The 13,600-nt window shown below is 46.5% G+C and overlaps 1 protein-coding gene across 4 annotated transcripts in view; it reads left to right on the forward strand.

Annotated features, from left to right (window-relative positions):
• Positions 1–272: 272 nt before the first annotated feature.
• The window catches only part of WDFY4 (WDFY family member 4), a 324,112-nt gene continuing 310,784 nt past the window's right edge, over positions 273–13,600 (forward strand). For 2 of the 4 annotated variants that reach the window (XM_074337248.1, XM_074337250.1), the window contains exons 1-2: positions 273–399; positions 1,272–1,432. The gene's annotated coding sequence lies outside the window, so the exon portion shown is untranslated. Of the gene's footprint in view, positions 400–1,271; positions 1,433–1,700; positions 1,953–13,600 lie in introns of those variants that run through there. The other 2 variants (XM_019730128.2, XM_074337249.1) reach the window with 2 other exon arrangements.

The raw sequence follows: 13,600 nt of genomic DNA on the forward strand, positions 1-13,600 counted from the left end.
CTGACCTATCATCTTTAGTCAACAAAGGCAGGTCTCTCCTTAGGGAAGTCTTGTACTAACTGCCATTCCCCCCATAATTGTACCCACTATAGTGCAGTGGATCTTGGAGATAGTGTAAGCACGGTTTGAGCTTTGTTATTTAAAAAAATATTGGAGCCCCTTCTGGCCTGACAAGGCGGCCCTCGGGCTGCGGCGCACACTGCTGCACGCATGCCTCAGGGTGCTCTGCAGGGCCCTGCGGTGCTGTGCACCCTCCACCTCCCATTCTCACTTCCTTTCCACCCATGGACAGTGGAGTGAGAAATGAAAAGTTGAGCAGAAATGTTGGAACCCCTGCCTCCTGCAGGGAATGTGCGTGGGGTCAGCGTGGACACGTGGTCCAGGTCTTCAGCTGAATAGGTAAGGTCTTCTACTTTCACTGCTGTTCACCGGCAAGTTTGCATTGGTGAGAGCTGAGGTTTCGTTACAAACGTTGTTTTCCTCTTTGAATCCATCTCAGAGGCTTTTTGCCTTCCATAACAGGTGACGTTGCCTTTCACTACTAGTTGCTCATAAATGGTCAGCTGGTGTGAGCTAGAAACAGGTGAGGAGCTGGCTTTAAGGATCAGGCTATCATGGCAACAATTCCTCTTGCTCCTGTGGCACAGGGAGGTATTGTGTCTGAACGGACAGGTTGGCTGGCTTTTCATAGATGAAATAAATAGATGCTATGAAAAGATTCAGCCTAATGAACCCAAAGGAAAAAGAATTTTGATACTGAGTTTCAGAGAACTTCATCCTATTATTTAAACTTTTCTTTCATCATTGCTTCAATGTTACCCATGATTGGCCATCTGATCCTGGAGAACTCCCTTCATTGGTGGTATAAGTTAGGCCTGAAGATGGAAGAGAAAGAGATTCAAGTGAAAAGCTCTCTCTGGGTTGACAAAGAAGTGGTTGATGTGTCCATGCAATGTCCACAGACATACTTCTAATTAAATTCACCTAAACACCATTATTCTCCACATTTTACTGGAGGCTCAGAGAAGTTAGGTGGGTCTGAGAGAACAAGAAGTCCAGCCTGATGGCACAGAGCTGAAGTCCGTGTCCATTATTTAGAAACTTTTCCTCTTTGTCCTTATCCCCACCCAGCCCTAACTACCACTGAGCTACTGCCCCAAGGGGCTTTTCTGCAGGCCTGAGTCACCCACCAGAACTCAAGCAGCTCTGTCAATGTGTGGGGAGTGGGCAGAATCAGGCATCTGCTGACTCTCCACTTCTGCTTTCTCCAGGAAATGAGCAAAGACCCAGCTTGAGTGATTCATAGTGAAACACCATTCAAGGCTGACGACGCTGGGCCACGTCCTCTTCCCTCAGGCCTGAGGGGCGGCGGCTGGGTATGGGGTTGCCCATGACATCTGACGTCTGCGGACCCTGACCAACACACCTCTGGGTAAGTTACCTTGTTCTTGGACACACCAGGCCAGCCCATAGGTGAGCATGGGGGTCCTGTCTGTCGGGGCGGGGCCTACTGGCCGCCTCCTGGGAAACTAAGCATGGGAGCATATGTGACTACCAGTGCCTGATCTGGGTTTGTGAATGTGGGAGAGGAGGTAAGCTGATGAGAAGGAAGTGTGTGCAGGGTGGGTGGCACATGTGGTCAGGGTCACTCTGATGTCACTGTGGGTGTTGCTGAGCCAGGCCAGGCCCCAGCACCTCTGCTCATTCTCTGGCTTCAAGTCAAGCCCTTTCTCGTGGTTCTGCTAAGGAAGGTGACCTAGCACACCTAGGGAGGCTGAACTGGGCTTGTCTGTGCCAAGTGTCCAGGGATGGAAAGGTGGGGCTGACTGTGAGACTCTGCTGCCCGGCCCCAGTGTAGGCCTCTGAAGGGTAGTGAGCAGTGGGGGCCACTTCAGACTGGTCACCAGGAGAGCTGGCTCTATCGTGGCCCTGTGGTCACTCCTGGGGGTCTGGTAAGTAGGTGCCTCTTTGGGTCTCCCCTTCCTCATCTGAATTACCACATTAAACCTTAGAAATGCCAGTGTTTTCTTAATACGCAGGACCACCTAGTTCATTGAGAATTCACTCTCCTCCTCTCCCTTGAAGTCCCACCTTAGAGAATGCTGAACCAATCCTTTTTCCCAACCTCTCTGAAGCGATGAGGAGTTAATCTGGTAACTAAGGGTTTCATGTATTGCCCTTTCCATGGAACATTTCAATTTTATTATGATTTTCTGCACAGTCATCCATTTAATTGTTCAACAAATATTTACTGAAAGCCACTTCCTGCCAGACACTGTTAAAGGAATAGGGTCAGTGGCCAGGAGTCAGTGGTGCTCGGTGCCATGGTCTGAAATGGGGTGGTGAGTGGGGACAGGAGGCTGGGAAGTTACGCGCCTTCTGTGGGCAGACCTGAAAGAAGGGAGGGCCTGAGCCCTGTGGGTTTCTGAGAAGCAATGTTGGCAGAGGACTGGAGAAGGTCAATGTGCAGTCATGGGGGCAGGTGGAGGCCAGTGTAGCAGAGAGCGGTGAGGGGGTGCAGGTGACTGCCAGGGAGGGATGGGCTGGGGTCAGGTCAGGGAGGGCCTCCTGTCCAGTGTGAGGACTTGGGGTCTGCTCCACTACTTGGGGAGCTTTTAAATGTTGACTAGGTAGAAAAGAACTTTTAGAAAACATGTGTAGGGTATATGGAATAAACATGCCACTGGCCCTGTGTGCTGCCACCGTGCTGTTTGTAGAGAACATCAGCATCTTTGAAGTTCTCCGATTACTGTCCTTCTCTCTCTCTCGTCAGAAAAAGACTATTGTCCCGAATTTGGGCTGCTGTTCCCTTGTTTTTGTTTTATAATTTTACGTCGTACATTTAAATTGCTAAATATGCATTATTTAGTTTTGCATGTTTTTGAACTTTGTAAATAGGAATTAAATATTCTTTTAAGGCTTGCTTTATTTACTCAAAATTGTGTTTCTGAAATTCCTTCATGTTGTTGCATGTGCCTCAAATTTATTCGTGTTTATTGCTGTATATACAGAAATATATCTCAATATACTTCCCCAAGCTACTGCTGGTGGGCCCGTGGGATATTTCTAGGTTTTTGTTTTGCCTGTTATAAACTGCTAGGTGCTCCAGCACCTAGGACACGCTCCAGAATTCCCAAGGGAATATGCTCTAGGCTTGGAATTCGTAGGTCACAGGTATATACATCTTCAGCCTCATTTGATAATACAGTGTGGTGTATCACTTTCCCCACCCATCGGCAATGTGTAAAAGAGTCCATTGCTCCACATCTTCTCCAACATTTGATGTTGTCAGTTTTAATTTTTGTCAATCCAGTGAAAACACAAAGCAATCAAACTGTTTTTAAGTTTGCATTTCCTCAATTACTAAAGTTGGGCATTCTTTTATATGTTTATTGGTCATCTGTATTCCTTTTTCTGTTCAAATCTTGCCCATTTCTATATGGGGTCATCTGTCTTTTATCCTATTTATTTGCCATTATTCAATACATATCCAGATATTAATTCTTTGTCATTTATGTACGTTGTAAATATTTTTCTCTTGTTTGTGCCTTATCTCCTTTTTTTTTTTTTTTTGGTGATTTCTATTAATGACCAAATTTCTCTTAATTCTAAATGAGCTTAATTTATCTATATGTTCCTTTATGATATACACTTGTTATGTGTCATCTAAGGAATTATTCACTGTAAAGTGATAAAATTATTCTCTTACATGATTTAAAAAATGTAAAAATAATTTTGAATTTTACATTTGTCTCTAGTCTCATCTGGAAATGATGTTTCTGTATGGTGTGAGATAAGGGGAACATTCTATTTCATTTTGTTTTTCCCATGTGGATAATCAAGAGTCAGCTCCATTTGTTTAAAAGGCTATTCTTTATCCACTGATCTGCAGCAGTTCGGTTGTAAATCAAACTGTCATGTATGTGGGGTCTGCTTTTTTATTCTGTCAATTCGTTCATTCCTTTACCAACACCACATAACACTATTAACTGTAGGCTTATAACAAATTTTGATATCTGGAAAGCAGCTCTTCTTTTCTTTCCTTCTTCTTCCATTATGTCTTGATATTCTTTACTTTCTTCCTTCATAAGAATTTTGGAATCAGCTTTTCAGGTTCAATGAAAAAGCTATGTTTTGATTAAAAAATATAATTTGGAGGGAGGTGATATCTTTGTGAAAATGACTCTTCCAATTCATGTACGTGGTTTGTCTCCTCATTTATTTAGGTCTGCTTTAAAGCATTTAAATAAAATTGTATAAGTTTCTTTATGAAAATAGTGCATATTTTGTCTAGATTTATTCCTAAGTAGCTTATATTTTTATATCATTTCAATTGTCCTTAAAAATATATCCTTTTTAGTCTAGCTGATGTATGCTTGCGTTTAAAAAAAGAATCATTTTAGCTCTTTTATGGGGAGCAAGGGGAGAAGGAAGTATCAGTTAAGAGGCTGTTGTAATATCCAGGCTAGAGGTAATGTGATAGCAGTAGAGGTAGTGAGAAGTGGTCAAAGTGGTGAGATTCTAGATACTTTCTGAGAATCAGATTTGATGATGTTTTAAGTGTAGGGCATGGGAGAGAGAAGTTGAAGATGGCATTAGAGAAACAGGAGAATGGAGTTATCATTTACTGAGCTGGGTCAAAGGAGAAGGAGCACATGTGCAAGGTGGTCATTATTCCAGAATATATGTTTAAACATATAAAGGTGGAGATGCCTTTTAGACATTAAGTGGAGAAATGAAACCTTGGCTCCCTGTTTCCCCAAGGGACCTTCATGTTAGAAAGGCAAAGCAGCTTGGTCTCCTGGGGGAGAGGGGCGATACCTTATGATAGAGGGAAAGGGGGAAGATGGGCTCCCTCAGAATTCCTTGAGCCACACTATAGAGATGCTATCCATTTTATTTATAACTAAGACCTTGCATTTGTTATCTCTCTCCAAGTGCTGCAAACCAGCAAAATGTATTTTGCATCTGAAATGTCTCTAGGCAACATCCCCAAATCCGTGGCTGATGATCCCATTTGAAACATCTGCTCACCTGCTAAAAGCCTGAATCTCAAAGTCTAGACCTGGGCTACCCGATGGCCCAACCTGAAATGTGGCCGGTCTGAATTGAGATGTGCTGTAATTGTAAAATGCACATCAGATTTCAAAGATATTACAAACAAGAAAAAGAAATGTAAAATATCTCATTAATACTTAAAAATACTGATTGCGTATTAAAAAGATAATATTTTTGATACATTGGGTTAACAAAATACATTTTCAAATATATTTAATTAAATAGGTTTTATTAATTTATCCTATTTATTTTTACTTTTTAAATGTGGCTACTAGAAAATTTAAAATTATGCATGATGCTTGAATTTGTGGTTGACTTTATATTTCGTTTGGGCAGCACCCTTCGGAGGAAGATATGTCTTGTTCCTTAGCCAGAGGCTTTTGTGGAGAACATGGTTCAAGAAGGATGAGATGTTAGAGAAGTGAAAAGCCTCTCTCAAATAATTTCCAGGAGAAAGTATGGAGGGCAAGAAGAATGGATTTAGTCCTTACAATAAACCAGGCACTGCATAGGGCACTGCTATTTGCAATCACATTCAGTCCCCACAATGAGATCAGTTTCATCACTCCCATTTTACAGGTGAGAAAATGGAGGCTCAGAGATGTAAGGTCTTTCTTTCCTAGGGTACTAAGTAATTGAGCTGGGATTTGAGCCTAGTTCCACCTGGTGTTAAAGCCTATGTACTTTGCAATTGGCAACACTACCCCATTTGAGACAAGTGTGAAAACTGCTCTTCCTTTTTGGCCTAATGACTGATTCTTCTTTTGAGAATTCACCTTTACAGATGATTCACAGGAAACTAAATGATTGTGTGGGTGTCCTTTGCCCCAGCATTGCCCATAATAGCAATGGAGACACCCTCACCATCCAGTTATTAGGAAATGAGTGAGTCTGTTATGGGAGACTGACCGAGAGAATGCTTCATGGTCATTAAAGCTGATAAAGTAAGGAAAAGAACAACATAGAACATGTTTATAATATGATGATACATTAATGCAATTAAATGGTTGTCATGCGGGGAGTCATGCGGGGCAGCCTACAGGGTCTCTGGTCCCGCTCCCCACATAAGAACGCAGGACACAGTGAGGCCAAAAAGGAACACCCATGGACCCATAAGTAGGGGAGTCATATCACTATATTCTCTCTGGCGGCATCCGCCTCTCTGCAATCTGCTCCTGCTCGCTCAGCCACCATTTTCTTGTTAGCCCCCATTTTTTCTGCTAGCGTACCCACAGCAGTTATATTAGTGGCCAATGGCTCACTGGTTACAGCTGACGGCCAACTAGCCACAGCTGATGGCCATCCAATCACAGTTGATGGCCATTTACTACCTGAGCCAGCACCTTTCTATGTGTGGCTGAGAGCCTGGAAACTGCTTTCTGGGTCTCTGTCCCCACAATGGTTTTCACATCAATTACAAGTAAAATATGCTTGAAGGTGAAAAGTGGTATGCATAAAAGGGGGAGGTAATCGATTTTTGTGCTTTCAGTATAATAATAAAATTGCCCAAGTAGCACTCCAATATCAGCTTTTTAAAGGATATGCACAAAATATAAGACATACACTCAAAGATAAATAAAGCTATGTACACATGAAGAAATTGGGTTATAAAGTCAATATGGGAGGGAAGCCAACCCATATTGGGTGGAAGTCCCACCTTACCAGCACATATTGGCAGTTAATAATGTTGAAACATGTGTCATGCAGGGTGTCAGGCGGGATCTCTGGTCCTGCTCCCCACATAAGAGCGCAGGATATGGTGAGGCCAAAAAGGAACACTCACGGAGTCATAGATAGGGGAGTCATACCACTGTATTCTCGCTGGCGGCTGGGTTGGAGACACAGGAGGCAGGAGTCACACGATCCGCAACCCGCTGTCCACTTTTCTCTGCCAACCAATCTCACTTGCTAGCTGCAATTCACCTCTCTGCAATCAGTAATCTACACTCTGCCACGCCACGCCAGGACGCCACACCACTGCGCCACCAGTACACTACCACCTTGCTAGCTCAGCCACCATCTTCTTGCTAGGCCCCCATTTGCTGTTATATTCGTGGCCAATGGCTCACTGGTTACAGCGGATGGCCAACTAGCCACAGCTGATGGCCATCCAATCACAGTTGATGGCCATTTACTACCTGAGCTAGCATCTTTCCACGTGAGGCCAGAGCCTGGAAACTGCACTCCTGGCTCTGTCCCCACAACATGTCACAATGAGTTCACAGGGCTTTCCCCTGGGTCTCTGAGTGTGGACCAGATCAATCAGAGAGGGCCCCACCTGCAGAAGGCAGAGGATAGGGGGATGCGTGTAATAAAGGCAGGGCTGAAGAACCCTGCAGCAATTTGTCTCGTGTCTCTGCTTTGAGAGTGCGGGTCCTTTAGGAGCAGAAGGAGGGCAGTGACTAAGAAGGCGCTGCAGCCGGAGATGCGGAGGAGTGACCAACAGGATGCCTGCTCCTCCGCAGACGCTCCTGTACAAGCCCGGAGGCTCCTGCCAGGGTGCAGTGCGTCGAGCGCATGCGCAGCAGCTGCGCGGGTCCGGCCAGTCTTTGAGGTGTGCAAAGATGAGAAAAGAGCCAGGAGAATCAGGATGGACAAACGCCCAGACATTCCAAAGCAAAAGCCCAAACGAACCAGGGGCACTACACTGCAATCATAAAGAACACAGCCTTAGTTTATTTCAGTTTTTCCTTTTACGCACCTGTCTCCAGGAAACATTTCATTATGTCAATGACATATTGACCATATCAGGGGTAACTGAAATGGGCCCATAGCTTCATCTTGGGACAGGGGAAAACAGGGGCAGTTACTCCTCAGAGTCATTGTACTGCTTCCCTTTGTAGGAAGGGATCACATCCCGGCTCCTCCCACCCCCCATCACCTATTTAAAGTATCACCTTCTTTCCAAGAAATCTTTCTTTCCTCACACAATTTAAAATGTTGGAATAGTCTCATTTTTGACTATTTAATGTGGTGATCCCCCCAATTCACTAAATAATTGTGGCATTTTATAATTGATCAAAACTTACAATGGAGGAAATACAGGCATGAGAAAGATACAGCATATTCATGAATAATGATAACACGAAGAAGAAAGTGATGAGTGTGCAGTTATAGGCTATAGTTACTGGGAAAAAAATGATCAAATTACGAATCACAAAATGCTCTGCCTGACTCCACAGCCCGTGCGTGCACAGGTGACTTTCACTACTGATGCCCCGCCTCCCCGCTGCCAGCACCATTTCCTTGCTCTGCACTTCAGTGAAACAGCATCATGAACAAAGTTGCATCTGAAAGTGTCTCTTTTTCTCATTAACCTAAATGCAGAATTTTCTGGATCTAGTTCTGTCTGGCATAGTAGAGGACAGGCAGCCCAAGAAAACAGTTAACTCTATGTGTGATATAGGTGGTTTGTGCCCTCATTTTGCTGTGTTTTCTTCTTTGATCTGTGAGAATTAAGTCTTTAATTAATTTTTTAATTTTTTAATTAATAGCGAGAGAATTAAGAGATGTTTAATTCCTTACAAGCCAGGAATGCATTTGTCGGGCGGGAGACCCTGCTCGCTGCACCATTTGTTGTGCGCGGAGGCCTTCTCGCCGCACCATCTTTCAGGCGGGGCGGCCTGTGGGGTCTCTGCTCCCGCTCCCCACACAGGAACGCAGGATATGGTGAGGCCGAAAAGGAACACCCACGGAGCCATAGGTAGGGGAGTCATACCACTATGGTCTCACCGGAGGCTGGGCCCACCGGACGCGTGACCTGCCGTCCGCCTTTCCGCCAACCGACCGACGACTCTTCTCCACTCTCTCCTCTGTTCCTCTCTCTCGGCTCTCCTCTTCCGCTCTCCTCGGCAGTTATACCAGTGGCCAATCGGCTAACCGGCCACAGCCGACGGCCAATCAGCCACAGTCGATGGCCATTCACCACCCGAGCCAGCACCCTTCCATGTGAGGCCGAGAGCCTGTAAACTACTTTCTGGGGCTCTGTCCCCACAGCATAGTTCTAGGTACATTCAGAAGTTTAGTGATTGTTGTGTGTATTTTCAGACCAAATCATACTTGAAATTCAGTAAGCGAACCTGGATAATGGTGTTAACTAATAATCCTGGAAATCTTCTTTTCTCTGGGACCTCAACAAATGACCTGAGAAGTATAAAGGATGCAGCAAAGTTCTCAGTGGTTTCACTCCTCCTGGGATTGGAGGGGGAGGAGTGGAACACAGGCAGCTCAGCATCTGGAGACCGTTGGGACCCAGGCTCTGTCCAGGCTCTCCACCCTATTCCCACCCCACATCCCCCACAGTGGCCCAAAACCACGTGCAGTGCAGTCTCACCTCTCCCTCCCTGTGTGTCCCTCTGTGGGGAACACTTTAATCTGTCTGCAGGCTTATTTCTTCTCCCCTTAGGCTCCCTCTCCAAAGCCCCTCCTACCATCCTTACCCTCACCCCACCCCATGTTACCCTCAATAACCAGCTTCTTCCCTCTGTCCCCTTAGCAGTGGATTCCTGCTCCAATGGTCGTTTTTCAGTCACGGCACTATAGCATCCCTTTTCCTGCCTCCTTTCCCTGTAGGCTGTTTGTACCTGAGGCCAGGTCTGGGCCCTCTGGGCAGGCCCAGCACCTAGCAGGAGGCTGCTATTCATTCTCCATGTCATTCCCTGTTGACAGCCCCCAGTGACTGTCAGCACCACATGCATGGGACCAGGGCCATGTCCGCTACTGTCGTTCATGGTCCTTTCACTACGTGTACCGTCCCTCCACCTCTGGTCCCAGTGCTCCCTCCTCTGTGAACACCACCTACATTCCCGAGCAGCCATGCTGTGTGAAGTCTCTGTCTTCTTGGCTTTGAGAGCACCTCCTCCTCATTCTTCACTGCCTATCATGGGGACTGTCTTTGCTGAGAAGCCCTTCCATACCACCACTCCTCCCCAGGCTGGGCCATGAGCCTCCTCTGTGCCCACAGCCAGGCACCTCCCTGCCCAACACCCACCCCACTGTGTCTGCTTCCTTGTTGGTGCCCCTGCTCCCCTGATTTTGAGCTTAAAATCCAGGATGTGGATCAGGGACAATTCTGCTCCTTACATGTTTAAGAATTAAAAGACCCACCACTCAGAGGAAGCCGAGTAGAGCTATCGCTCTGGTGGCCTAGCCTGGAGGGTGAGGGACAAACATTGGGTGCCCTGCTGGTGTGAGCCCAGGGAGTGACTATCCAGCTGGTACTCACCTTGTGCCTGGGTTAACAAACCCTTGGCCCAGTGGCACCCAGGGATCAGCCCTTCCCTGGGGGGCGGGCCAGGCCACACACCTTGTTCTGTGCCTGCTTGTTTGTGGTGTGAGCTGGGGCCAGGAAGCAGGCCTGGCTCTAGACTCCCTATGGCTAGGGGTTAGCAAAAACTTGGCAAGTCCAGCGAGGGCTCCCTGCAGTGCTGCTGGCCATAAGAGCTTCCAGCTCTTACCTGGGGTTTATTCTTACCACTATTATGTTAAGCCAAGCAGAAGTGGTGGAAGAGGTGGGGGCTTTGGGGTTAGAGAAGTCTGGGTCTGACCTTGATTCTGATGCTGATTAGCAGTTTGATTTCAGATAAGTTACCTTTTTTCTCTGAATCTCAATTTCTGTGAGTTTTACAAATGTTCCCATCTGTAGAATGGGTGTAATAATGCCTACTTTACAAGTTTTCTAAGATTAGAGAACATCAATGGCTCTGTTGGTAGATGCTCATCCAGTTATGTCCATTCTAACTTAAGCAGCATTTCCTTACATTCCAGTGGAGACTGAGCCATGGACCAGCTCTCACATGGGAGAGGCTCCGATTACGGGGGCTGGGTTCCTTGTTACCTGTGCTGTCACCAGCCCATGTCTGTATCAATAGGAATAGCTCAGTTGCAGCTAAGCTACAAGGTTCTGCCCAGGGGAACTGCTCCCTGGACATTTTTGGCAATGTGGAAGTCAGTACACATAACGAGATACAAAACCAGGCCGCTTCTGCAGGATACTGTGAGTTCCTATATTCTGTTGCTGTTGCAAAAACCACAGAGGTGTGTGCTGACAAGGAGGGCATGGACTAGAATAAGAAAAAGGAAGTGTTGAGGCCGTAGAAGGTGTGGCTCAACCTGCCTGGTTCCAGGCAATTGGAGTCCGCATCACAGTCTTCAGGGGAATTCCTGAACTTCTGGAAACAACCTGAGCCGTCTCTGCCTCTCTTGAGTCATTTGAGGCAGGATGTAGGGCCCTGGGCTTGGTTGTTCTCTGCCTACAGGCATTATTAGCCCTTGGCTGATGTAGGAGGTGGGGGCAGCACCAAGGCGATTTCTGGCTGAGCCCTGGTCCTTGCCCTGGAGCTGTGTATCAGAGCCTTCAGGCGCCTCTGGCACTGACCACTCCTCTGCCATCCCAGCCCTTGTCTTCAGGGCTACTGTTTCCCCACCTGCCACTGCCATGCTGTCCCCGCGTGTGTTCTTATTCTTGCCCTGGAGCCTAGCTCTTGAGCATAACACTCCTGCTCAAGGCTTGCGGCAACGCTAGATATAATCTAAATGACAAGACATTTCTGCTTCCCCAGGCCCTCTCCAAGGCATCGCTTTGGGTCGTGGTCCCCTGGTGGTGCTCAAGGGGTGGCCCCTGAGGGTTCCCAAGGTATGGCTGCTGTTCGTCCCCAAGTCACGTTCCTTTGTGGTCCCAAAGGAATGGCCTCTGGTGGTCCTCAAGGTGTGGTTGCTGCCAAGGCATGATTCCTGGTGAACCTCAAGCGGTGGCTGTCTTCAAGCTATGGCTGCTGGTTGTCCCCAGGCTGTGGCCCTGGTGGCCCTCAAGGTGTGGCCCCGGGCCAGCTGCCTTGGAACCACCTAGAAACTTGTGAGAGCTTCAACTTCTTGGGCCTCATCTCAAACCTGCTGACTCAGAACTGCTGGGAGCAGGGACCAGGAACCTGGGTTTCAATCTCTTCAGGCAAGGCCGATACATGTCAAAGTTGCAGGGCTGCTGCCTTCAGGACCTTCTTCTCCTAGAGGGCAGGTTGTGGGCTGAAGAGCCTGACTATTGGCCTCCCAGCACCACCTGAAGGCTGGCTGCCGAGCCAGGCAAGGCCTGTCAACGGGAAGTCCCAGAGTGTATTGAACTCCTGTCAACTCTTTCCTCATGGAGCCTTATGGAAGCCTTGAGACTGTCATTCCCTTGATGTTAGTCTCCATGTTTGCTCATTGTTCCTTTTCTTTGTACATTCCGTGGACCGTGCTCTCGGGTCCTGTCCTACAGGAATTCCAGCACTCTTGCCCACTTTCTGTACATTCTTGGGGCCCATGTAGTGCGAGACTCTCTGAGCTTGCCTCTGTCTCATTTGTGTCTCCCCTTGTACACTATGTCTGTCCCCTCTGCCCAGAGTTCACCCAGGTGTGGACAGAGCCTCTATAACAGCCCTCCTCATCCTTCTAACACCTGTGTGTGTGGCAAACGTTGACCAAAGTCTTGCACCAGAGGGGGATCCTTGTTCCACCTTGGAAAACACCAGGTGCATTATGCTGGGGATGCTGCCGAAACTCAATGATGACTCCGTTTCTTCTTCTCTAAGGGAGGTCAGAACAGTCCCTGCAGTTCATGTGCCTTGGGCTCAGGGACAATAAATTAGCTGTGGATGCGAAGCACTCAGCACAGGGCCCAGGGCCGAGTAAGAACTCAATAGTCCTCAATCGGGAGGAATTATATCCTCTTCTTTTAACCTACATTTATCTATTTACGTATGTATTTATTTATTTTCTTGTGGTAAAATATACACAACATAAAATTTACCATTTTAGTCATTTTTAAGTGTGCAGTTCAGGAGCGTTAAGTATATTCACATTGCTGTATAACCATTGCTGCCACCCATCTCCAGAACTCTTTCTATCTTGCAAAACTGAAACTCTGTCCCCATTAAACATTAACTCCTTATTCTCCCCTCTCTCCAGCACCTGGCAATCACCAATTATCTGTCTGCATAAATTTGACTACTCTAGGTAACTCATGTAAGTGCAGTAATACAGTATTTATCCTTTTGTGTCTGGCTTATTTCACTTAGCATATTGTCCTCAAGGTTCATCCATGTTGTGGCCTGTGTCAGAATTCCCTTCCTTTTTAAGACTGACTAACACTCCATTGTCTCTAAATACCACATTTTGTTTACCCATTTATCTCTTGATGGACATTTGGATTGTTTCCACCTTTTTGCTATGGCAAATAATCTGTTGATCTCCTGCTTTCAATTCTTTTGGGTATCCTTTTCCTTTTTATAATTGACCCACCTTGTCTGTTAATTCAGCCAATTTGACAGAATGGTTATTTATAAATATTGTTTTTTTAATTGGATGGAAAAGTGAATTTTGGGAGCAGTTTTCACACTTGACCAACACAGCCTTGACGGAGGCTGGGAGTGCCACCGAGTGAGTGTGGCTTACATTCATAGGAGCTTTGATTCTGTCCCAAACCTCTAACATTCCTAGGAAGGAAAGGGTGTAGTTAAGGAGAAGCATGTGAGTTTTGGAGTCAGACATGCAGAACTTGCATTGTGGC

Source organism: Rhinolophus sinicus, linkage group LG07 (genome assembly GCF_036562045.2).
Source record: "Rhinolophus sinicus isolate RSC01 linkage group LG07, ASM3656204v1, whole genome shotgun sequence".
Lineage (NCBI taxonomy): Eukaryota > Metazoa > Chordata > Mammalia > Chiroptera > Rhinolophidae > Rhinolophus > Rhinolophus sinicus.